This window comes from Alligator sinensis, unplaced genomic scaffold, assembly GCF_000455745.1.
Source record: "Alligator sinensis unplaced genomic scaffold, ASM45574v1 scaffold1054_1, whole genome shotgun sequence".
NCBI lineage: Eukaryota > Metazoa > Chordata > Crocodylia > Alligatoridae > Alligator > Alligator sinensis.
This window is the reverse complement of record NW_005842480.1, coordinates 134,620-161,709: the sequence shown is the minus strand read 5'-3', so window position 1 is coordinate 161,709 and position 27,090 is coordinate 134,620. Positions and strand designations below refer to the sequence as shown.

At 46.8% G+C, this 27,090-nt stretch overlaps 1 long non-coding RNA gene across 1 annotated transcript; it reads left to right on the top strand.

Annotated features, from left to right (window-relative positions):
* The first annotated feature begins 11,231 nt into the window (after positions 1-11,231).
* LOC112551489 lies at positions 11,232-16,120 on the top strand. The gene is made up of 3 exons (XR_003095788.1): positions 11,232-11,357; positions 12,911-13,012; positions 14,760-16,120. It is a non-coding gene; the product is annotated as an uncharacterized LOC112551489 (long non-coding RNA).
* The last annotated feature ends 10,970 nt before the right edge of the window (positions 16,121-27,090 follow it).

The window sequence follows — 27,090 nt, the reverse complement described above, 5'->3', positions numbered from 1 at the left end:
AAAAGCCCGAGGCTGAATTGATTCAATCGCTGTGGGTTTCTGTAAATTGCTTAGACTGAAGTGATAAGAAAGGGAACTCAAAGAAAGGGAACTCACGCTCGCTTTGCAGAAGTGAAAGGGAGCCAGATCCCTGCAATGGGCCATGGCAGGAGCCAGGGGGGCACTAGACCTCACCTCCCGGCTTGGGGAGATGGGCCATTTCCCCAGCCGCGGCCCCTCTTTAGCCTCCAGTCAGCTGAGGAGGGGGCATGGGGAGAACCCCCCACCAGACCTCCAGCCAGGGTCTCCCTAGCACTGGGGAAGGGGGAAGAGGGAAGCCCCCAGTGGGGTGTTTCTCCCCCAGAGCTGGTCCCCCTGCCTATGCCCCCTCCTCAGTTTGGGACGGCTGAGGAGGGGGTGTTTGTTGGGGGAAACCCTCCCCTCTGCTGACACTGGACCCCAGCTGGCACAGCCTAGGGTTGCAGAGCATGCTGGGGGACTCTGGTTTAACTTGAACCAGGAAGGGGTCTGGGACACACATTGCATACACCAGTTTGACCCAAATCTGTAAAGTCTGATATACTACATTCAACCAGGTTTATCTTAAACCAGTTTGGCTATTTCGAAACCGGTTTATGTGCACTGAGCTTCTGTTTTGTTACAGGTTTAAAACTGGTTTCTGATCACTTAAACTGGTTTATGTGTAACTTCTGTCCCTAAGGAAGACAGCTAAAGCAACTGCAGCTTGACATGGACACGGGCTTTACTGAAGACCTGCACTTTTGGTAGGCTTTGATTTGTCAAAGTCATGGAGGGGTTCGGAGCTTTCTTTTGCAATGAAACTTCAAGTGAAAGACATGGGAAGCCTCGGATGCAATACATCCCAGCCCCTGCCTCCTGGTCCCCCAGGCCAGCTCAGCACACAGTGAAGAAGAGCTTCCCTAGAGAAACCCAAGTGGCCACCAGATAAGAAACCAGAACTTAAAGCTGTAAGAAAGTCCCTTTGCCCTGCACTGGAGCCAGCCTTTTCCTCCCTGAGCAGGTTTCAGGCTTCCTCACCAGCAGTTATGCTCACGATAAGGCCACGACCCATTAGGTACAGCAGTGTTTAAACTGGCTCTGCCCTGGTGTGAGTCACTGCGCAGGGTGCAAAGTGCAATGGAAATAAGACCGTAATTATCTCTTGCCATCTAGCGGGCACAGCCAGAAGCAGAGAGGCCTTTTTAAAGTGCAGGCATTACCTAGAAATAAGAGATCTCTGGATCAGCTGAAAGAGCAAGACTTCCCAAGCACCGAGCAAAAGGCTTGTCAAGGGAAGCAGTTTGGTAGCTGTACAGATGGAAGAACCGTAGGAACTGGAAGGGGAAGAAAGACAAGGTTATTTGGGTAAATGTGATCTCTTTTATTAGACTAACTGAATAGTTGGAAAAATTGCTGAATGGCTTTGCCTATTGACAAATTGCCAAGAAGTCCTGGGCTTATCATGAGCATAACTGCTGGTGAGGAAGCCCGAAACCTGCTGAAAGCTTCGGCAATGGCAGAACAGTGCATTTAAGCACCATGCTTATACGATAGCAGAATACGCTGAAAAGCTTTGTGGAGAAAATGTGAAGGTTTGACTCCTCAGTAGAATTAGCAGGCAATGCAGGTTGCATTACACTCATCTCCAATAGATAGTCAGCTGCTAGCCCAGCGGCTGTTGTCGTTATAGGTCAGGGCCCCAGGTCCTGGATCCCCTTGCTCAGGGCTTCTGGTCTTTATAGACCTGCTCCGGCCCAACCCTAAGCAGAGTTCAGGTCACCCAGGACGCCCTCCCTTTCCCTTGTGTATCTGGGGAGTCTGTTTCTTCAAGCTATTCTCTCTCCCAGGGGTTTCTTTGATGTCTTCCTCCTGCTTGGGGCCTGAATTCACTGGTGTCTGCATAGGCAAACTTGATCCTGAGTCTGTGATGATGACTCCCATTTGGTGCCTGCAAAAAGCATCCTCACTCCCAGATCCAGTCCAGAGCAGCATTAAGCCATTGCTTCGCCGTGTATGTTAGCATCTGGTCGAGGGAGGGAAACTGAGGCACACACCAGTTTCACAGAGACATTACAAACCAGCACCACATGGTGACCAGCCCTGGAGCAGGAGGGTGGCTGTTCGGTTTAGCATTTGCTTCTCTAAGCTTCCCCTGAGCATAAAGGAAGAGGACCCACCTGTCCCACATGTGATGTCAGGATGATGTCAGATGCTTACATCACAGGGCGGGGAAAGGGAAGACTCAGGTTCAACTGGCTCTGCCACCAATTGCTTGCATGACCTTAGGCGAGTCATTTGACCTTCCCTGTGCTTCGGTTCCCCAAGGCAGAGAGACGCAGGAGACAGAGGCGATGACGCTGCTGTGATAAATGTTATCTGTATCCTCAGGAGTTTGCTACCAATCTCCCTTCTGGCTAAAGAGACCCGTTAAGGACTCTTCCTGGCAGGAACTACAGTCATGAGGGTATAATTAATATACACATCTAGTACTGAAACAATGCAGGCATCCAGCCTCGGGACTCTGCACCGTCAGCAGATCCAGGATTTTGAAAAAAGGAGGTGCTGAATGTGTAGGACATCATTATGTGCAATAGGACCCTTTTTTTTCCCCCAATTAAAGAGAAACTAGAAGCTTTCTTCATAGGTGATGGAGCTAGGACTCTATTATTCAGTTTAAGATCAGAGTAAAAACATATCTAACTATTGGAATGTGCACTAGTTTGGTAGATTATATATAAATGTTTAATTTTTTTAAACATTTATATATAATCTAGCAAAGTAGTGCACATTCTAATAGTTAGATATGTTTTTGCTCAACAAACTAGGCAAAAAATAGACAAAAGATATTGTGTCATTAGGCCTGCAGTCATTCTGGTTGAATGCACGTCTCTTATTCGGGTCCATAAAACAAAATCTAGCCTTCTTGAGCACCTTGCCAATCCTCCAATACTTCACTATCAGTCGTTCACCTGAGTTCATATAGCAAGAGCTACAAACAGTCTGCTGGGCTATGCAATAGGAGAGAGACGTTACCCAGGACAGCTAACAGTGAAACTGGAAAAGAAAAGATAGTTTGAATAGTGGAACATAAAAATCATTAGAAAGGAGAGAGGGTCATTAATACCTGTAGAGCAGAAAGAAATGAGGAGGAATTAAGGAGATGACAATGAGCCGTGAAATCAATTGCCTCCCTTAGCCCTTCTTGAATAGAAATGCAGCTGTTATTGCCAGACAGCTGGTTTTAAAGTTTGGGTGGAGAAATAATGAAAAGGTTGGGGGACAACGGCACCCCTTAGATCTGCCCTTGATTTTCACCCCCATTGCCCTGCAAATGGAGGGGGCTGTCTCGCTGAGTTCAAGAAGGGACTAACAGCCGGGGCCTTGCAAGGCCGATAAGGAAGACAAATGACTGTCTGGAAAGCTAGACATGGGCCCCAGCCCCTGAACCATTTTCATTGCCCTTCACTGGGCTCTCTTCAGCTTGTCCACCTCCTTTCCCTGCAAGGTGCCAAGCAGAGGCACGGAAAGCAAAATGCTATCATTATTCTGCAGTATCTTCTCCGTGCAGAAACCTCCCCACGGCCACTGCAGAGTGGGCACAACTTCATTGACCGCTACCCAGAGGCAGTCCCCAGGGGCTGCACCCAGGGGTGTGCATTGAGCACATCTGCAGGGGCTGGTCACATGTTGGGGGGAAGAGGGGGTTACAACGGGCCTCGAGCGGTGATGAAAAAGGGCCTTGTTTCCAAAGGACATGATTGGGCTGGAAACCCTTGCCCAGCTTCATAGGCTTTTTGGCTCAGCTTCTTCTCCTGGGGGCTGGGACAGTCAGTGTGGTGGCAAAGGCCCTGCTAGGAGCTCGGGGATGTGTTGTCGCCTGCAAGGAAATCCATACAAGCGTTGGCCCAGTTCACTCCAGGCTCAGACCCAACGGGACTGCAGATGTACACAAGACATGTAAAAGGAAATGAGTAAAGTCCATAAAAGAGTTATGTTTTAATAATAAACGATTTTCCCAGACAACTTCCCGTCTGAAGCTTTGATCACAGAGAAGCATCAGCCAGCAACACGGCGATATCCGCGGTCCGAGCGGGCACGTGGGCTATGCCAGCACAAGGGGCTTCCCTGCTGCGGTGATTCTCACCCTGTGGTCATGAAAGCCTTTTAAGGGTGTTGCTCAATCTTAACAAATGCTTATGCATGATTCATAAAACAAACCCAGAGTTATGTGTGCTAACACCTATGTATAATTCACAAGATAAACCCAGAGATTTCAAATCGGAGCCATGGGGGCAAAGCCCTCCTGCTCTGCTCTGCTCTGGGTTTGCTGAGTTCTTTGCAATGGATGAACTGCTCTAGCAATTTTTCTGTAGTCAAAAACCCAACCAAAGCAAAGAGCTGGTCTTTTCCAAGGGGCATCTTGAGTCTAATGGCACAGTATCTGTGCCACCTCCCGGGTTTGCAGTTGGGTCAAGAGCAAGGCTTGACTTTATGCCTCTGGAGCCCTAGCCAGATGCCTTGGCCATCCTGCCACCCCCCCTGCAGCTGCAAGGGGTATGGTGTTTCCACAGACCTAGCCCTGTAGCCTTTGCTATCAGCACTTAAAAGCTAACCTAACCTTAAGTCAATGAAGAGCTTGGAGGTACGACAACACGACAGCTGCTTTATTGCAGGAATTCAGATCCCTGCGATGCCCTGTTGACAACGCTGTGTTCCCCACTCAATCCCCGGTAGAAACCAGAACAATAAACTTATAAAAATATCAAAGCCTCCCAAGTGTGGCCAGCAAAACTTGTGTAACAGGGAGCTCAACCTAAGCTAGGGACTGAAGTCAGGCCCTGAGAGCAGCAATACCTCCGTGGCACAAGGACCGTATCTGACGTATGACGGACTCCTGCTCCCCATCTGTCTTAGACTTAAAGGTCATCTCTGTTTCATAACAGGACCACACCTTGCAGAGAAATTTTATGCAGACGGATAATGGGTGCTACTGAGAAATTGCTCTGACGCGTGCCTCGGTGACACGTGGCAGTAGCTGAGCAGCTGTCAAGCTGTGACTTGCTGCTTCCTGTGGCCATCGCACCCTCACTTCCATCTTGCCCTCCCACCACGTGTTGGCTGCATCTGCATGGATGTCGTGTGGCAGACTTTCCAGGGAGGACATTGCCTCTCAGCCCTATTGCAACAAGCATCCTGAAAAATGATAGCATTGCTTCTGAGAAGGTAGAGCCTGGGGTTTCTGATCGAATCGGGACCAAAAATTAGCCACTGATCTATCCAAGGAGGTACACTCCGGTTGGGATAAACTCTGAGTAACATCTTGGGTACACTACGGGCAAAAGCATAGATACTGAGGGACACCGAGTATCATGAAGTCATGCAGCATTACTTTATAAAATAATTAGAAGGTGTTATAAAGGTAATTTTTTGCTATTAATAATTGCTGCATAGTTGGATTCCTGCTATTTTTAACAAGTCTGACTTCGAATCGTGTACAGTCTTCTAGAGCTGAGGTCTAGTTAACTGGAAAGCCTAATCACATCTTTAAGATATCCTGTATCTCAACAGCACTAAAAGGTTTCAATCAAAATAGCAGGGCCCTGATATATCCAGGTATGGTACAAACCCTCAGGTGGGGCAGCTGGCATGCTGAGACCCTGTACCTGACCCTGTATCCTGAGGACCAGTACCATCGGATCATAGGGAAGTAAGGGAGTTGAAGCTGCTATTCAATCCCCCTCGGTCTTCTCTTCTCCAGACTAAATCAGCCCAGTAATGAGCTCTCCTCACCAGTCCTGTCTCCCAGCCCCACAACCATTTTCATTGCCCTCCACTGGACTCTCTCCAATGAGTCCACATCCTTTCTGTAGTGGGGACCCACAGCTGGACACAGGACTCCAGATGTGGCCTTCCCAGTGCTGAATAGAGGGGAAGGATCACTGCCCTCCATCTGCCGGCAACGTTCCTACCGATGCAGCCCAGGATGCCAGTCACCTTCCTGGCACCGAGGGCACGCTGCTGGATCCTGTTCAACTTCTTGTCCTCTGTCCTCCCAGGTCTGATTCTGCAGAGCAGCTGCTTATCTAGTTTGTCCCCAGCTTATACTTGTTCATGGGAATTTTCCATCCTAAAGGCAGGACTTTGCATCTGTCCTTCATAGATTTCATAGACATTAGGGCTGGAAGGGACCTCGGAAGATCATCGAGTCCAGCCCCCTGCCCAAAGGGCAGGAAGTCAGCTGGGGTCATAGGATCCCAGCAAGATAAGCATCCAGTTTCATCTTGAAGGTGTTCAATGAAGGCGCTTGAACCACCTCCGGTGGCAGGCTGTTCCAGACCTTGGGGGCTCGGACAGTAAAGAAATTCTTCCTTATGTCCAGCCTGAAACGATCTTGAAGTAGTTTGTGACCATTCGACCTCGTCATCCCTTGGGGCGCTCTGGTGAACAAACGTTCCCCCAGATGCTGGTGGTCACCCCTGATAAACTTGTAGGTGGCCATCAGATCACCCCTGAGCCTGCGCTTTTCCAGGCTAAAGAGCCCCAGGGCTCTCAGCCTGTCATCGTAGGGTCTGCTTCCCTGACCTCTGATCATGCGCGTGGCTCTTCTCTGGACTCTCTCAAGCTTCTCCACATCCTTTTTGAATTGTGGAGCCCAAAACTGGACACAGTACTCCAGCTGCGGCCTCACTAAGGCCGAGTACAAGGGGAGAATGACGTCCCGGGATTTGCTTGAGAAGCATCTATGGATGCAAGCACCTGCCTGTCTTCTGGTGTGGATGCTTTGCCCCAGAGGTTGGTGTCATCGGCGAACTTGGCCAGTTCTGATCGCTTCTGACTCCAGTGTCCACATCATTAATGAAGATGTTGAACAGTATGGGTCCAAGGACAGAGCCTTGGGGGACCCCACTGGTCACAGGACACCACGATGAGTGACTTCCATCGATTACTACCCTCTGGGTCCGACCCCGGAGCCAATTTTCCAGCCAGTGGATCGTGGAGGACCCAAGGCGACAATTGGCCAGTTTCTCCAAGAGGCGATCATGGGACACCAGATCGAAGGCTTTTTTGAAGTCAAGATATATGACATCAATCTCTTCTCCCTTGTCCAGGTGATAGGTCACCTGGTCGTAGAAGGAAATGAGATTGGTCAAGCAAGACCTACCCGCAACAAACCCGTGCTGGCTATCCCTTAAGATGTTGGCGTTGGCCAGTCCATTAAGGATGGCCTCTTTAATAAACTTTTCTAAGATCTTCCCCGGGATAGAAGTCAGGCTGATGGGCCTATAGTTAGCCGGATCCACTTTCCTCCCTTTCTTGAAGATAGGCACCACATTGGCCTTCTTCCAGTCTTCGGGCACTACACCAGAGCGCCAAGAGTTTTCAAAGATCCTTGCTAGAGGCTGGGCTATGATGCTCGCCAGCTCCTTGAGTACCCTGGGGTGAAGATTGTCAGGGCCAGCTGACTTGAAGGTATCCAGCTTCTCAAGATGTTCCTTCAGAAAGTCAGCATTAAGGGAGGGCAGGGGATCACCCTCACCCGGACTTCCCGGCCCTGTAGCGGGCATGGGCGTCCCATGGGACTGATGAAAGACCGACGCAAAGTACCTATTTAATAGGTTGGCTTTTTCCTGGGCGTCAGTTGTCAGTTGCCCCATCTGGTTCAGAAGGGGTCCAATGTTGCCCCTGCTTTTCCTCCGGCTCCCCACATATCTGAAAAAGGACTTTTTATTGTCCTTGATGCTCAAAGCTAGCTGGAGTTCAGTTGCAGCCTTGTTGAACTTCAGAAGATTTCTTTTGGTCCATTCTTCTAATTTATTGAGGTGTTTCTGAATCCTAGCCCTACCCCCCAGCATATTTACTACTCCCCCCAGCTTGGTGCCATCTGCAAACTTGCTGCGGGTGCACTGCTTCTCATCTTCCAGGTCTTTGTAACTGTTTCAGAAAGAGACTTAAGGTAAATAAACATTTTTATGGGCAACATATAGATCCCATATACAGTGCAGGCCAGAGCCAGTCTGCCATCCATATATGCTAGACACATGTACTGTCCTAAGAAATGACATGGCTCATGACCTAGCCCCCCACAGATCCTGAAAAGGCTGGCAAATGGGGTGGAGGACAGCATACCAACAATGTGCAATTCAGCAGCTGCAATTTGATTGAAAAAGTTCCCTCCTCGAAGAGTGCAGTGTAAATATGGTTGATGGAAGAATTTAAGAGAAGTGAATATGAGGTGATGAATTGCTCCTGGTTCTAGTGGCATGTCAGTCATGCAGAAGGAGGACACATCCTTCATGAATTTTGCCTTTTTCTCTGTTCTCACATCAGGCAAGAAAAAAACACCGAGGTTTCCCCAAATATTGCCTAGGTTGTTGCGGACAGGGTCGATCCTGCCTGGAGAATGAAGTTGGACCTGATGACCTCCTGAGGGCCTCGCCAGCCCTACTTTTCTAGATTTCTAGGCAGTCTGATTGCATAGCAGTAGCTATTCTGAACTCCCCACCAGAACAAAGTCTGGGTTAACAACCCCCTGTCTTCCTTAAGCCTTGTTTTGATTAAAAGATCTTTTAATTGCCTTTTGCGTAAAAAAATAGGGCTGACATGGGACAGAAATTGTGCCTTGACTTTGTGCTGGCAGCTCTGCCTAGGGGGAAGCCCATTCCCAAAAGATTTCTGCCAGTAGCTCTTGATCTGTAATGTAGCCACAAGTAGTTTATCAGGAGTGAGGAGTAGCCAACATTTGAGCAGTTGGATTGAGTGGTACAGAGACACATGGAATAATTCTGTTTTCTGATTGGATGGTCATAACTCTTAAAATGGTTTTTCAGAGGCAAAAAGGCAGGATTTGCAAATGCAAATACATTGTCAACCACTGTTCCTCGGTATTCAGTGAAGGCTGGCTCTTTCTCTGCATGCTATGTACTAAGTGGTCTACCTGAATTTACGTAGGGTGCAAAGAGAGTCAGTGTTGTGCTTAGCAGAGAGGTGAGGAGTCTGTTGTCTTCATACAACACATCTCAAACCACAGTGTCTCTCCATGGGAGCGTATACACATACTTAGCCAACTTAAAATAAAGCGACTTAACTATGCCCACTTAACTAAGTCAACTTAAGTTAAGCCGCATTCGAGGATACACATGTACATCTCCTTGCCATGGTGGTAGCCATCTTGTGAGCTAAGTCAGCTTAACTAATGCGGCTCAAGATAATGCACTTCAGGGCACATCTACACAAGCTGCTTTAAGGAGCATTAGCCCAAATTTAAGGTGCATTAAGGCATGTGTCTACACATGTGCACCCTTAATGTGCTTTAAACATGGTGAATTTAAGCTTTTCGTACCTAAATTTGATACCTGCAAATGCAGGTATCAAATTTAGGCATGAATAGTTAAAGCGTATTAATGGATGCATAGATGCATTAAAGCGCACTAACGCTGTGGGGGTGGACTGATTTGGGACTAACTTTACTAAGTGGGTCTGCCTGAATTGACGCAGGGTACAAAGAGAATCTAACTTCAGTCCCAAGTCAGTGCACATACCATTAATGCCTGCATGGGTCAACGCCTGCCTAAACCCCCTTAATGCACATTAAGCTAATGCTCATTACGTTTAGGTGCACTTAAATGCATGTGTAGACACACCCTCAGAGGTGTGTTATCGTGCACTGCATTTAAGCCAACTCTGCTCCATATGCGTGTGTACGCTCTGACGGTTATGTCCGCTTTATAAAAGTTAAGCTGGTTTAACTGTCAGAAAGTTAGTACGTGTGTACACACCACATGTGGTATGTTAATATAAAGGTAGCTGTCACGGAAGGTGTCTCGCATGCTGTGTTATCTCTCTTTCCCCCAAATGCAAATTCAGTTCTCTTTTATCTTTGTCTTTTTTAAACAAATGTTAATCAGAAACAAATGTTAATCCAGACTGTAAGAGCCATGTTGGTTCTTTGTGGATAGAGACGTCACAGAGGTGAAACAAGCTCTTATAAAGTTTCAAGCTGAGATGTCATAGAATTATAAAACAGGGCTCTCAGGAGGTCACATCCAGTCCAACGCCCTGCTCCCGGCAGATCATCCCTGTCTAAACCATCTCAGCCAAGTGTTTATCCAACCTGCCATTAAAAACTTCCAATAAGAGAGATCCAACAGCTTTCCTATGTCATCTCTTTGGGACTTTAACCACCTTCATAGTTAGAAACTCCTTCCTAATACCCAGCCCAGCATTTCCCCTGGTTAATTCAGCCCATTATCACTGTCCTGTCCAGGTCGACACTGAGAATAGTTGAATTGCAACGCATGACATTTGCAATAAGACACAGACTGGGAATTAATTGGTACAGGAAGATCTGGATACAGGTGAGGGGGTCAAAAAAAGGAGACGGGTGAAAGCAGAGAACTGCTTTGCTCCTCCAGGCAGCTGAAGGCCTCTGTCTAGTCACAGAAATGCTGTAGAAATGGCAACACGGTGCCAGCTTTCATGTGCACTATCTTGATCGTGACCTGGAAGGAGAAGCTGTTGGCTGCAGATAAATGCTTAGCTAGTTCGTGGCCTTCCTTGCTAACTCCGAATGAAGAGGCATGAATATATCACCAATGCAGTGCTCTATGAACAGGACTGAGACTCATCAAACTTATTTTAGGAAGGTCACCAAGTAGCACTTGGATGGTAAAGACCACGGGCTAAGCCTCGTTTAGACCTGGCAGCCCAATCAATAGCCCACTCTCACACTAGACGACTGCTTTAGGTCCCACATCTCGCACGCGAGCCCCCATGGAGCTATGGAAAGGGAAGGGGAGGCTTGTGAAATAGGATTCGAGTTGCAAAGACTAGGAGGGAACAAAGCCATAAACCAGTGTTGATAGTGGAGTGAAAGCAGCAGTGCTCTATAAAGAAAGTTTTACATAAGCTGGGAAGGCAGGGAAGCACGAGTTGAAAGGGGATTTCAAGGGTGTTTTCAAAGCCGGAAAGAGTATCCACATCAGTTTGCTGAACTGCAGGCACCTCACAGTTTTGCAGGAACTTTGTTAGAATAAAACGCAAATAAAAATAGATTTTATGGTGTTTTGTCATCTCTGCTGCTTGTAACAAGGAAGAAACACTTAGAACAAATATTGTAAATGGAATAGTAAATACATGATGCAATTAACTGCATGGGCGGATGTGTCACGCCATCTGCCATTGCCCATTGGGCCAGGCCAACTGAGATCAAGTCTTTAAAACCATTGGTGTCACTGGGAAAAGGCACTTTGCTCTCCCCAATGAAGAACCTGTCCTTTTCTCTGCCGGTGGAGGGACGCTGAAGGAGATGAAGGCTTTTTTGATCGTTTTGCTGGTTGCTGTCCTGTGGGCAGGGAGAGGTAAGGCACTTTCCCTCACCCCCAGTGATCCAGTGGTCTTATGCTACTTCCCCTACAGCATTTACAAATGATGGGTCTGATTCTCTGAAAGTCATCAGAGTGATCCCCCACTGGCTTGCGAGGGCTCTGGATCAAGGAAGGAAAGGGAAGTGAAAATCCAAGGGGATACTGTTAATTTTCTCATTATCTATCAGGTATCCAAGTTGTAGCCGTATTGGTCTAGAGGAAAAAAAACAAATCAGGACTCATGGTAGAGGTGGTATCTTTTATTCCAACTAGATTTTTGCAAAGAAAAAAAAAATTAATTGCAAGCTTTTGGGCACAAACCCTGCAGAAGAGTGTTTGTGTGTGAAAGTTTGCAATTAAAGATTAAAAAAAAATTTTTTTTTTTTGCAAAAATCGAGTTGGTCTAATAAAAGATATCACCTCTACCACAAGTCCTGATTCCTTTTTCCCATTATCTTTGCATGCTGGCAGCTGCCGCTCCATACTTGCTTGAGAGATCTCTGCTTGGAGTCGCTCTGCTCCTCTACATACAGGCTATGCTCAATCTGCCATGCTTTCAACCTACTGCTCTTCCTTTGTCTTCAGGTTTAAACTGTTGGGCTACCTTTACAAAGAATACACTGGCTTTTTGTGTTGCTTGCTTGGCTATCAATGCACTGAAAAAATCCCCCATCAAGCTGTTGGGAGTAAGGCCAGAAAGGACCATTATGACTTGCATGTCTGAGGTCCTGTATAACGCAAGCCAGAGATCTCCACCCAGGAGCTTTGGCACAGAGCTCTTGATTTGTGTTTGAGTTCGAGCAGATCTTTTAGGAAGACATCAACCCTATTTAAAAAGCATCCGGTTGATGGATGATCCCCTCCGTTCCAAGGCAGCTTGTACCCTCATCTTCTGTCTAGCCTGTGTTTCTAGCTGAGTTTCAGTTTCCATCCACTTGACCCCATTTTGCTGTATTCTGCCAAATTCAAGAGAGATCGACTGCCAGGACTCTCCTCCCCTTGCAGTGTCACCGTCTATAAGGTACATCTCTACGCTCATGACTTTAGACTAACACGACTAACTATCTCTGACTGCAAATCAAGTCATATCTTACCCTTCTCTTGCTAAAGCAAATAGATTGATCTTCCTATGCCTCCTGGATTTCCAGACCCCAAATCATCCTTGCAGCTTTCTTCTTGCCCATGATCTGCTTGTTGCATCTCTAATTTAGTTTTGATTCGAGTCTTTCCCACGTATCCCTAAAACTTTGCTGGTTTCTCGTTCTTTTTGTTGTGTGCCATACACTTATATGCACTTCGTACGTCCCATTTAAACTCCTGGGCCTAAACCAGTTTGGTTCCATAGCTTTTGCTGGAGTTACACAACCTGTTGGGGCTGGAGAAGTGCCTGGGTACCATCCTCAGCTGTGATATTGCAGCTCTTGGCAGACTTCTGGCTGCTACTGAGCACGTACCAATGACAGCTGATTAGGTGAGACAGGGGATGACCTCTCAGGCCATCAGGATATCAGCAACCAGCTGATGAGCCGTGCATTTTCCTTCCACAGCTTTCTCACTGCGTTGCCATGTGTGCAGCACTAAAAATGGCAGCTGTAGCAATCCAACCAACTGCTCCAAAACTGATTTCTACTGCACAACGTTGAGTAACGGTAAGTCCCAGCATCCCTTGTGCTTAAGGCCAGATCCTGGAGGAGGATGAGTGCAGGCAAAACCCTGGCCCTAGGCGGATTCAGTTGCACGCTCAGAGTGGTGCTTAGGGGGTAGCGGATTTCAAACTGGGACTCCACGAGACCCATTCTGCATCTCATCTAAACTGTTGATGTTGACCCTGAGCTAAATTAAGAGTTTGTTGGGGTAGGGGTTGTCTTTATCTTCTCACTCTGTATCTGCACCAAAGTTAATAGATGTACAGGGTGTGGGATTTTCAGTGCACTGGCCATCTCCACCTTCACGACCCTCACGCACCCGGGTTGAAGGCGATGAGAAGGAGGGAACTGGTCGGGGACACAGCCAATGTCTTTGATTTGGGGACTGTGTCTATGGGCGGATCTAGGATTTTGAAGAGGGGGGTGAGGTGCATTATCACAGATAAAACAACACATTTCTATCCTGTTAAAAAGAAATGAGAAGCTTTACGACTATGCTAGAGGCCTAAGGCTGTAGCATTCAGTTTAAAATTCATGCAAAAACAAAGGTAAGTTCATTGGAATGAGTGAAAAGCAATCTGCAGGGCTGTGAAATAGGAGCTTCATGACCAGAAGCAGGTCACAGAGAGCAGAATTGGGGAAGAGAGGCTAGCCTGGTTGGTGGAGCATCAAGGTCATTAAAAAGAAGAGAGGGTCGTTAACACCTGGGGAATGAAGAGTGTAGAAGGGATCAGGTAGTTGATAATGAGCTACAAAGTCAATGGATTCCCTCAGCACGGCCTCGCTAGAAATGCTGCTGCCATTGCCAGGCAGTTGGTTTTAAAGTTTAGGTGGAGCAGGAATCAAAGGGGGGTACAAGTGCTCTGCCCCGAGTGCATTGCGGATCATAAAAACAGAGAAAATGAGGGTTGAAGGGACCTCAAGAGGTCACATCTAGCCCAATCCCCTGCTCCAAGCAGGACTAGCCCCAACTACATCATCCCAGCCACAGCATTGTCTAGCTGGGTCTTAAAAACCTCCAAGAATGGAGATTGCACCACCTTTCTGGGTAACCTGTTCCAGTGTTTCACCACCTTTCTAGTGAGAGAGTTTTTCCTAATATCCAACCTCAACTGCCCTTGTTGCAGCTTGAGCCCATTGCTCCTTGCTCTGACACCTGCCCCCACTGAGAGCAGCCCAGCTCCATCCTCTTTGCAGCCCCCCTGCAGGGAGGTGAAGGCTGCTATCAAATCCCTCCTTGGTCTTCTCTTCTGCAGACTCAATCAGCCCAGGTCCCTCAGCCTCTCCTCACAAGGACAGGCATATAGATTAAGGGTGAATCTAGAGCCACATCCACTGCTACTGAATGACCCTGTTACACCAGTTAACCCAGTTGGCTTTTTAACATCAGCATCAGGCCGAGAGGTTGTGACCTTCCCTTTAGGGGGCAAGTCTGGCCATGGCCCATGCCTGCCATTATGACCTTAAGGTGAAACTGCTGGAGTGGGTGCTTACAACCAGTCACAGACTGGGATCCCACTAGAGGTCCAGTGCACTGGGGTCCAGGATGACTGGGTGGAGTTTCACAAATCTCTGATGCCTTTTAACCAGCAACTACTGAATGTGTCTCCTGGGCTAAAGAGACAACCCCATGGTCTTCTGAACCTAATGGCATTTAGGGCCAGTCCATGTGATGGAGGAAAAATGGTTGAGGAAACTTTTAAAGCACATTTAAATGCTGATTCCCTCCCCTCTTTCTTCCCTGATGTAGGCCTCAACTCCAGCATGTATTTCCTGGAGAAGAACTGTTCCTCCGTGTGCCCCCTTTCCACACGTCAACCTTTTCTTTCCTGCTGCCGGACTGATCTGTGCAATGGGGCCAATGGCATGAGACTTGGCTGCTTTGCCTTGGTAATGTGCATATTTGCCAGCTTTTTTGGTGCCTCTGTCAGGACTGGAGTGTGATGTGCTGAGCAGAGTGGGCTTTGCCCCATGAAAAATGAGCCAAGGAAGAGTTAAACCTTCTCTCTGCATAATGAGTCTTTTCTGCCAGATGTTATTTCAGATCCCATCACCAAATAGCATTTTTATTAGGTGACTGTGACCTCTCTGTCAAGTCCCATCCCTCTTACCAGGTCCATAGCATTATCTTCTAGCTCCTTGGGACATGGGAGACTTATGAAACTCAACTGAACAGTCCTATATCTACATGTGAAGCAACCAGGAGAGGCAGGGATCTGTTGACTGGAGTCACGTGGAGAGAGTTACTTCATTTACATGGCTTATTTTCTGGTGAACATGATGCAGAAATGAAGCTTAAGATTCACTGATGTGTATACCTGAAAAATATTCAATTCAAAATAAATCTATTTCCAGTCTGTTCCCAGGTGTGAGGCCATTTCTGTGATGTCTCGGCAGGGAAGTGTTGATCCCCAGGAGCATGTGTTAGAACATAAGGTAGGAGAGACTGGGCCCAAACCAGAATGACTCATCTCCAGCCATCCTGGTTTTATCTAATGCCCCCTCAGTAAGAGACTAGTGCCCAGATTCCAGCAGTTATGCTGCAACCACCCATTTTGGGAAAAGAGGGTTTTTTGAGCAAAGTTTCCATGGTGGCTTAGGAAATCCATCATCTCTGGAGCTGTTGGTGATGTAGGACAAGGTATACAAGGCCATATTTTCAGAGTTGCTGAGCTTCCTATGCTAAGCAGTAGGTGTAAATGCAGTTCATCATCTCTAGAAATTGGGAACTCTGTATTTTCTGGCTCCAGCGGGCCTTTGTATATGCCACGCTTTTTGCCTTTTCTTGCACTGCAACAGCATGACTGTTTGCACCAGCGGGTTTTCCGGATGCTTTAAAAATCTTTCTGACGCATGAAATTAAAACTCCTCAGATCTAGTTTAGTTTGGCTTGCTGGGAATTAAAGCATCGTGTTCATGGATTCGTTATGTGCAAACACAAAAGCACTCAAAGATGTGTAATGATCCTCTTTGTCCACCAGATGGCATCACAAACTTTTTTGTAGTTCACACCTTCAAATTGCTTTGGCTTTGGAATTGCTTCTGCTTTTTTCTTCCTTGTGTGGTTTGCCAGCTCCCCACTTCCACAGCTGCATGGCAGGGCTGGTGGGGGGGGGAAGGGGGGGGGTCAGTGCTGGACTGTCCCGTTCTCCTGCAGCACCAGCCAGGGACCTGGCTTAATTCATTTGAGAACCTAGTATGTGTAAACACAGATGCGACACTCCAAAATAAAGAAGTTTAAATTGTATAAAACTGTTTAATTTAATGGGATTTAATGGTGTGTACAGGCACCCAGCTTCTCATACTGGTAGGACCCAGGTGATACTATTTACCCAGTGTTGTAAAACAGGTCGATGTGCACAAATGCAAAATGTGAAGAGATCAGTTTTGCTTTTGCTCTCCCCAGGCTGCTTCTTCTTCTCTTGTCCTTGTCATAAGCTAGATGTCTTTCCAGATGGCTCTTTCCATTGCTGCAGTGAGGTCCTCCTTCATACGGGTCTCACCGCGGAGTTGGCAAATGAGCAGGTGCTCCATGACCAGGCACTTCAGCACATTCGCATGTATTTGTGTGTTCCCCAGCCTAACTGCATTCGTTCCAGGCAGTTACTCCTAATTCATGCTGGGGTTGGGATCACAACTGGGTGCAAACCATACGACCAGTCGTGCGCACAATACGAACACCAAATAAATGAGTAGCTCTGAGTACCCCAAGTTCCCAAGCGATGGGTTATTTTACAATGTCCATAAGGTTTATTAGCCTGAGGAATGGCAAACATTCACTTTATAACAGATTAAGGGTCCAACTTTTGAGAATTCATGGAGAGCCCACTGCTTTGCATGGGATGGAGACTCATTACAAAGCTAACGCATTCGTCCCCAAGATAACCTGACAGAACCGTACAGAAACAGAACTCTACACCCGTAAATAATGGGGATGAAAGCAAAACACATGCATAACAATTAGCTCGCTCTTTCCTTCCTTCTTGGGATTTTAGGCTGGAGCAAGTTTTGTTTTATGCTCCTGACAGGTGGTGCTACACACAGCCCCATATCACCTTGGCTTCAGCAAGCCACATTCAGCTTCCTCCACCTGCAGGGACATGGACTGAAATGCAGAGTGTGGAGGAGATGGGGATGAATTGGGACCCCCCAAGGGATAAAATAGAGTTGAACAAAAATCCCTCCTTTTCCTTTTTAAAATAAGCCACTTGATGGCTTTGTATGTGCCCTCCTCATTCTCTCTAGGCTCAGTGAGAAGAGATGCAGCTACAAAGGCATCTTTTGTCCCTGCATCCAGGACCTGAAAGAAGGCAGTGGGTAAGTAACCACATGGCAATGAAGCTAGAAACTTCTCCACCCCTCCATGATATTGAGTTGTAACTCTTCTTAGTGAGAAATCAGAGATTAAGAGCTACTTTGGAAGTCCATGGGAGGAGAGGTGTATATTATACAAGCTTAAAAAAAAAATCAACAGGAAAAGTCCTACCGCAACAAAAAATCAAAATATCTGAAAATGCCAAAATGGGATGTTTGACATCAGTGGAATAGCTGAATTGCTGCAATGGATACTCACCATCACTACACCAAAATGCAAGAACCACATAGAGATACCCAAGCTTGCTCGGGTACTGAGCGCTGTGGCTGTATTAGCACACTGCTCTGCACAAGGTACTTAGAGCTGCAAAGAAACATGGTATAATCCCCATGGCAATGCATACCTTGCTAGCATCACCGCACTGTCTCCAGTCACACGTTGCACTTAGAACATGTTAACTACACTAAAAATGCAAGCACCCGCGTGTTCAAGAAGTAACATGTGGGCTAAGTGCAACTGCATCCTCTCAAAGTTATAATGTTTTGCTGGATGTTGGTTGTAGCCATGTTGGTCTAGGCAGACCAGGTTCTTTGGGTAGGTGCGATATCTTTTATTAGACCAACTAAATAGTTGGAGAAATAGTTGTTTGCAAGCTTTCGGGCACAAGCACCCTTCTTCAGGCCGCGGACTGGAATTGCTGCACCCTCCACCTCTGTAGTGGGTCTAATAAAAGGGATCACATCTACCCAAAGAAACTTGTCTACCAATGTTTTGCGGGAGGAGTCTCTGCAGATCATATTAAGCAATGTGCTCAGCTATTATCAGACTGCTCTACAGAAATAACATGACTTCAAGGCAATCAGCTGATTGTCAGTCCCAGCACGGCCGGTTCAAGATCCCGGGGCGGTGCTGGGACACGGACTGACGATCACCTAATTAGGCACAGCCCTCCAATAGGGGCCAGTGCAATGCTCCCCAGGGACCTGTGAGAGGGATTTGTAGGGGCCTGGGAGTTGTTATAGGATTAGCTTTGCCTTCTCGCTGCCCTATTGCAGGGGGAATACATCCCCCCAAGCAGAGTGTAAGTGGCCCTTGGGTTAGCCTGGGTGGCTAATACACGTTCAATTGATCATCATCTGGGGCTGTGCTAGGATTTGGCCATGTTCGTGGCCGTGTGCCAGCTCACACATGGCAAACATGCACTTATCTTCCCTTGCATGGCTACACCTGGATGAAATGCCAAGCAGTTGTTGCAAGGAATCTCTCTGTCTCCATGCTGAGAAGTGCCCAAGGACAGAGCCGGAGAGACTGCAAAGCTCTGCTAACTGGAGGCTTGTGAAGTCGGCCTCAGATACAGCTGGATCTTTGCCATGCATCAAAGGGAAATCATATGAGATCAATTAGCAGCAAGAAAGCTGCTCAGAGGAACTGGCTAATGAGTAATGGATGGGTGGGAATGCTGTCAAGAGTGCTAGAAGGGTGGGGCAGGTGATGGCATTATCTCCCAAGGGCAAACAGGACTTTTTCATTACATTTTTGCAGACTTCACTCATTTAAAAAGCTGATTCCCGTCACTGGACTCAAAGGGGCAAAAAAGCAGTCTAATTTCTCTCTATCTATCTAGGTCTGCCTGTGACTTGGCCAGCCTAGTACCCCAAGTGCCTATGTAGAGCAGGGGTGTAGGCTGTAGCCGTGTCGGTCTACGGACATAGGCAGACAAGAAGAATTTTTCCAACTGTTTAATAAAAGATATCAGATTGACCCAAAGATCCTTGTCTGTCCATATACAGCGTGGCATAGGATTGAGGGGTAGGAGGGGAATTTCACAGCACTGTAACCTATAGCACTTATTGGATATATGCCTACAGATGGCTTTGCAAACATCAGCTCATCCCCAGGAGTGCTTGACATTACAATAACTGGCCTTGTATTTTCATGCAAGCTCAAGAGTAATAAGAGCATTTGAATGTGTGTCTTGTTGGGCATCCTGTTCATCAAGATAAATCAATCAATCAAGATTGCTGTATGCAAATCTCCATAATAAAGATGGGGAAACTGAAACCTGGGATACGAAATGACAGGTCGAAGGTGAGATGTGAATTGGTGGCAGCTCTGCAAATAGAGCTCATGAGCACTTATCTCTTGGCACTGAGCTCCTTTGTGCTGCTTCTAGCACCTCCTGTGTTTATCAGCGATGTTCAGAAAGGACCTTAATAGAGCAGAAACACTGTTGACCGGTTAACTCATTCAAGCTATGAAGCGCCGTTCTATTTCTGGCTCTTCTACTATCTTGCTGTGTGACTTTAGGACAAGTTAGATCATCTCCTGGCATCTCAATTAGAGATGATAACATTGGCGTGTCGATAGTCATAGTGCAGAATATACCACGGCAGGCTGTGTGACACGACGTGAAATGCTATGATGTCATAGTCACGGATACTGCAAGCAGGCCATACAAAATCAAAACACCAGTACGAAAAATAGAAATAAAATTGAGGACGAATATTTCATTTTGCAGTAGAAAGACATGGGAATCCTGAAACAAAATAAAAAGAAAGTTCCATTTTCTGTTGGACATTTTGCTGAAATCGATAACATTTTTGGAGGGGGGGGGTGCGTGGTTTAATCACATGATAATTTGCCATTGCAAATCTATTTAAATTACAATTTCCCAATCATACTCAACTATATGAGAGAGGGGGTGGACTCTCCATCCTTGGAGGTTTTTAAGACAAAGACAAAGTCTTGGCTGGGATGATGTAGCTGGGGCTGGTCCTGCTTGGAGCAGGGGGTTGGACTCCATGCGGCGCCCAACGACTAGGGAGACAATGGCCCAATTACCCGTGGATCCTGGTACTCATTAGCCAGAGCAAGCAGGAAGCAAACACCAGCACACATTGATTGCAACAGCTTTATTCAGAACGGGGACAGCTTTGGACAAGGAGCCTCACGCCAGAAGAGACCGGGTCCTGGCCTGAACAATAGGTCTTTTCACATTTTATACATCTTAGTTTATACTCATTAACATTTACCCTGCCTTGTTCCACCTCCGGTTCCCCCCATTTCTCCTCCCATTTCAAGCTCCACCTCCATTTACTGTTTGCTTCAGTAACCAGGAATTGCCTCTGCATTTCCTTTGTTGGCGTGCCTCTCTGCTAAGACCGTGAACTAGGGCTGGTTCTTGCTTGTTCTTTGCTGGTTTCAGCACCGTCTCCAAGGTCCGGCTTCCGTCTTATCTCCTGATAATAGCTGGGGGGTTGCATCTTGTTCTTCTTACACAATGGGCTCTAACACTACTCTGTTTAGAAAACCTCTTGCAAAGTTAGTTATAATTTTAATATATAGAATAGACTCCATGCAGCTCCATATATATAATATATATATATATATATAGAATAGACTCCATGCAACTCCATTCTAATATATAGCATATATAGCCTTGTGACAAGTAGCTTTTTGCTGAGACACAGGAAAAAGCCTTCATTCAGTTGCACACTCAGCACCCCCAGATTCCATATTGTTACCCCAACATCCAAAATCCATATCATTGCCCTAACAGGCTCCTTTGAGATAAAGAAAAAGACAGTATACCACATGCCACGGGGGTTGCTTGCATCCCATAGCAATAGGATTGCTGCAACCTCCACCTTTGCTAGTGGTCACATTACTTGAAATAGTTCTGGAAAGTGAACTGTGAACAGATCAGACGCAGAAGACTCGTAGCCGGTGTGAAAGTCATATAGGCAAAGAGTTAAAAAAACCCCAAACAGCTTTTGTAAATAGCATCTACTTCTGTTGTATGGCGGTTCCTTACCATAAGGGGTACAAGACACCTGCTTTTCTTCCTGCATCTGTGTTATGGTCAAATATGGGAATCAATTAGAAACCTGTGTGGATTATTTGTGTGTGTGTGTGTGGAAATAAATGATCAGAATACCAGGCAGTGCTAAGCCAGCTCATCCAGGTGAGGCAGACACCTGCCCAAGCTGTGTACCAGCACCCAGGAGCTACCAAGAGGTAACGTTTTTATTCTAAATTGCAGTCTAGCGAGTGGCTCTGCATGCATGTCTCAGCAGATAAATGCTTTGACATTACCAGAGGAAGCAACTTGACCCCCGTCATATAGCCACAGCACTTTTCCCTTCAGCTCTTGCTTGCTAAACTCAGAGCCCAAGGGCGCCTGGCAGTTCATACCCGCAAAGCAAGGTCACCTCCAAACCAGCATGGACCAAGTCAAATAGGTTTTACACTGATCTTTTCTTTTTTCCTCCCAATGAAAAATAGTTTCCAATCCATTTTGACTCCATATTCATTTTTCTTTCTTTCTCCTGTAACTTAGTGGTTTCAACCTTAGCAGAATAAAACAGCTGCTGGGTGCGTCTACAAGAGACACTTACTGCGCATTAGCTTAATAACGCTGCGCAGCAGTGGTTAAAAACCATGCTCATAGCCTACTGTGCAGGCTTATTAGGCTGATGTGCAGTAAGCATCACAAAATAACTGCACAGTAACTCTAGCTACTGTGCATTGGGTTAGTACTTCACTAAGCAAGTAGTAAACTAAATGCACAGTAACTAAGGCACATTAATGAACGTGTAGACGCGTCCACTGATTCCAAAATGGGATGCGCTTCACCTTTGAGGACTTTGGATTCTCATTTAGATCTGAACCAAAGCCCTGATTTAGCAAGGTGTTTTAGCCCATGCTTGACTTTAAGCATAGAGAAGCAGGGCTGAAAGGGACCTCCAGAAGTCACATTTAGTCCATCCCCTGCTGGAGGCAGGCTCATCCCTATCCAAACCATCCCATACAAGCCATCATTTAAACTCTACATAAGACTACTGTTAACAGGTATGTAGCCTAACGTGTACAATGCCCTGAGTGACCTTATAAGACTTTCAAAACTTAATTAGTTCAAGGCCACCAGTAGTTTAAGGGAAGGAAAATAAGCATGCAACCTCAGCCATGGGAGAGCTATTCTACCGTTCATACCTAGGGGTATGGCAGGGATGGCAGGGGACTGGAGTGGATGACTCTGTCTCCCTGGTAAGGCAGCACTCAGAAATGAAAGCAGCATCTCAGGCACAGCTGGATGCAAAATCCATACAAAGGAAGGTTATTTGTGCAGCGAGGGTGCTGCAATTATAGACACAGCTCAAACCTGCTTTGGACTTCCATTGCCATCTCCCATTGCAAGTCCCCATCAACCTGGCTGCTCGTGAGTCTCCCTGTAATAGCAGTTATAGGAGACAGGTACCAGCTCTGTGAGGATCGCTGATACTTGTCTCCATTGCAAAGAAAGGTGAATCACGGTGCTTTCCATCCCATGAGGGGAGAGCAAGGGTGGGTGATACCGTACCAGCTTAATTCCTCTCTTGCAGACCTCTCTTTTTGCTGACAAACACATTGGCACCTTAGAAAATTAAGTCATATTCCAATCTGGGTTTTATATCACACACATGGCTGTGGTCTCCGAGTGCCATTGGCTGACTCAAGCCTGGCATAGGCAGGATATTTTTGAGGTGACTTTGCAGGGACAGAAAAACTCATTCAGCAAAGAGCTTGGTTTGTGTAGCCAAGCAAAATAAGGGCTGAGAGGGGTTGTGACTGCTCCCTATCCCATAATATGACGGTAAATGCCTAGAAGTGCCAGGAGTTATTTAAGATAAAGGAATCCGGGTTCGGTTCTTGGCCCCGTGGTGCTCAACATCTCTATCAATGATATAGAGGAGGGTGGGGAAAGCATGCTGGCCAAGTTTACAGATGATACTAAGTTATGGGGAAAAGTGGTCATGGTAAGGGATCGGCTGCAGATCCAAGTGGACCTGGATAAGGTAAAGGCGGGTGGGGCAGAACCGGGTGCAGCTCAGTAAGGATAAATGCACAGTGCTTCATTTGGGGAGAAGGGACCAGCAACATGAATGTAGGTTAGGAGGAGATGTCCTGGCCACCACAATGACTGAAAGGGACCTCGGGGTTACGGTCGATCATGAGCTGCCAGTGCAATGCTGCAGTCAATGAGCTGATAGCATACTGGGTGCATTAGCTGATGCATCGCAAGCAAGGCTAAGGAAGTGATACTTCCTCTCTACTCGGCGTTGGTGAGACCCAGCTGGAGTCCTGTGGCCAGCTCTGGGCACCACACCTTGAAACAGGCATGAAAGGGTCCAGAGAAGGGCCACGAGAAGGATCAAGAGCCTGGAGGACAAACCTAAGGGATCTGGGACTGTTCAGCCTGAGGAAGAGAAAACTGAGGGGGGACTTGGTGGCCATCTATAAGTATGTAAAGGGTGAATATCAGGAGCTGGGAGAAGAACTGTTTGCTAGGGCACCCCAGGGGAGGACAAGGAGCAATGGCCATAAACTGTTAGAGGATGGTTTCAGGTTGGATGAAAGGAAGAACGTCTTCACGGTAAGAAGTGGGTGGATGGCTTGGTTCAGGATCTGATCTGTGCCAGGACCCAGACCAGATAACCCTTGAAGTCCTTTCCAATCCTATGCTCTAGTAGGAGAAAAAAAGAAATAGATTAATAAACTTTAAAACTTTTTAACCTGCAGTTTTGGCTTTATGCACGGCTTCAGCATGAGGCAGCTGGGGTTTTGAAACAGCCCATGGTAGAGTTGTGTCATCTGTCAAATTTGGCCTTGCGATCAGACTATATCAGGGTCCAGGGGAGGCCGAGATGAGTGATGATTGCGCTCTACAAATCCTTCTGTAGGTTAAACACAGAGTGGGGAAGAGTGTGATTTAAGCAACAGCATAATGCTGGCATGAGAACGAATGGGTATGAAGTGGCCAGAAATAAAGTTAGGGTGGAGTTGTCTAATCCATTAGATGCAAGAGGGCCGGGGACACACTCCCAGCAGGAGAAGTGGGAGCAAATACCTGCAGACTTTTAAGATGCAGCTTGATCAGCATGGGAAAGGGACCTGAAGTCATGGCTACCTATGATATTAGGGGACTGGAGCCAATAAAGCAGAAGGTGCCTTCCTATCCTGTGCCCTTGGGTAGCTTGTGGTATAAGAAGCAATTTGATGTGCAAAAAGCAGTGATGTTTTAGTAATGTGAGGTCTCATTTATGCTTTTGCTTTTACCTCTCCCTGTCACCAGTCATCTGTTGGATTAAGCAACCGGGAATCATAGCATCTGGTCTCCAAGGCTTTGTGTCCCCATGGGGCTGCTCAGTGCTTTGCCCATCCGAAGCAGTTGCATGTGCTTTAAGGACTAAAATCAGGGTGAATTCTCAACCAGATCTGCTGGTGCAAGAGAGGGATTGCATGGGGGAGATGGCTACCGCTTCCAGGCTCTGTAGTTTGGCCTGTCCCAGGACCTGGACTAGGCTAGATGAGCCCGGGACCCGTCTCAGGTTTGGGGGTCAATGGGTGTAGAAGTTGCTTCCATCTGCTGAGAGCTGTTTTCACTGGAAGCAATGGCAAGTAGGGCAAGAAGCAGGCTTCATAGGTAATTACTTAGCCTGCTAATAACATGACCCACCGACATTTCCATCATGGACCCAGATTCATCCCAACCCCTGATGGAGTTCACAGTTCCCTAATTAGCAGTAATCAGGACTCCTGGTAGAGATGATATCTTTTATTAGACCAACAAGATTTTTGCAAGAAAAAAAAAAACTTTAATTGCAAGCTTTTGGGTGCAAAAGCTTCCTCAGGCATCGGAGAAAAGACTGTAAAACTTCTCCTGGGTAGAAATATAAGTTCATATTTCAGAGGATTTCAATAGATGGAAAACTCCTCTGGGCAGTCAGTGAGTTATTTACCTAAACAGATACTGCTTTTCAAGGAGCCAAATGTGGGGATAACTATTTGCCCTCCCCAGTTTTCTTATCAGCGAGCGCCATGCCCTCTGCAAACTTCCAGTCACCTGCTTTCCTTACCCAAGACCTGTTAGTAGGTTTGACAGCACTGGAGAATCATGGCACTAGTTACTCAGAAAAGCAAGAGGATTTCAGCAATCCCAACAGCGTGATCGAACACTTTCAGAACTGAAAAGGGCCCTCGGTGACTGCATTCCCAACCCCCTTTCACTGCAGGCGCGGAGGATAATTAGCAAAACCATGCGAGAACAGGGATGAGCCCTTAAATAAGCAAACAGGCAGATGAGACACCTTCCTACCCATACGGCTTACACAATACGTCTGATTTAGTTGGTCTGTAACAGTGCACACGTCTACCGGGTTTCTACACATTGAGAATGTGTCATGAACATTGTTCTGCGCCAAAGGCTATTTGCATTAGATCACCTTTCAGATGTACCAGTGCATCGGCTCGTCTAGCACATATTGTTCTGGGCTATTTAATACCAGGGGCTATTTGAATCACACACTTTGTCCTGCTCCTGCCTAACAACAAACTAAACACAATCAGATATGCTCAACTCCGTAGTAAGTACATCTAGTTCTCAGCCTGATAGGTGGGGAGCAGGAATACTGCACACCAAGGGCACAGGGGTGGACCTTTCATGAGATAATACTTTGGGGATACAGGAAATTATCAGTGATTTTGTTCATAAGCATAGTCGTAAGCAATTATTGCTTCTTTTGTTCATAAGCAGCAAAGGGGCAATGTCAAAATACGGAAGTCCGGTGCATGAGCAATGAGATTTTATAGAAACTCGTTAAAAAAGGCCTGCAGAAGTATTGCTGGCTTGTAGCTCATAGTATACCCCCCTCAGCTGAAGTGCTGGGAACCTGAATGAGGCTTTATTAATTTAATCACAGTTGACGATCTGTGGGCTTATAACACTTGTCATGATCCTGTTAGTAGCCTCATGCATGAACCCTGATTTCTAACCTGAAGAATACGCCGTAGAAATAGCGATTTCGTATCATTTGAAATGAAGAAAGCAAACTGGTGGCAGCAAAGTCCCAGGAACAAATGCTGCCTCTGGGTCTTGGTGGTTTTTTTCTCCATTAGTAGCACGGTTATTCTTGATGCCAGATCTATGCATGTCTATACGGTGGGTAAGGGCGTTTGAGCATCAGCCAGGTCGAGACTATGTGAGTGGAGATCGGTGGTCCTCCACCGAGAGGACAGCTGTCAAGGGATCACAAATGAGCTGGCATCACCTATGGTTTACAGGCAATAAAATCTAAAATCAACACTTCTCACCAGACATAATTTCAACATCTGCTTCCCATGGAGAGTCAAGGCAGGTGGCTTTTGCAAGCCTGTCACATATCAGCAATTGCTGATGACCTGTGACCCTGCAGGACGTGAAGGTCAGCACTGAATAAAGGTATCTTTGTGTGGCATGAAGAGCCAACCTCTTTCCCCACTCCATACTGTGGAAATAAGTACCACAACAAAAAGTTTAATTTCTTCCACAATACAAAAGGAGATTTGGGTGGGGGGACCTGAGGTTTTAAAGCATCTCGCTCCAGTCTCTGAAGCCATAGGGACAACGGTTGCACCCCCAGCTCCCGAACTAGGAGTCAGACCTATGGTTAGCAATAGGTGCGAGACCGTAGGTGCCGTTCTTGGCGGGTGCTAATTAGCACAGCGTCTCTGCGGCCAGGGCTCCAAACTCAACCCCTAACCCTGGAGGTGCAATTTAGCTGCAAACATGAATTGCTTTCTGGTTTAACCTGATCTCCAGTCTTTGCAGGGCACAAGCAGGGAAGGGAAACCCCATGCGACTTAACCTCCTGCTGCCCACGGCTACACCAGCTCTGCTTCTCTTTGTAGGAGGCCGCTCAAGCGTCACTAAATCACCAAAGCAAAGCAGCAATGTCCACAAAGTTCAGAG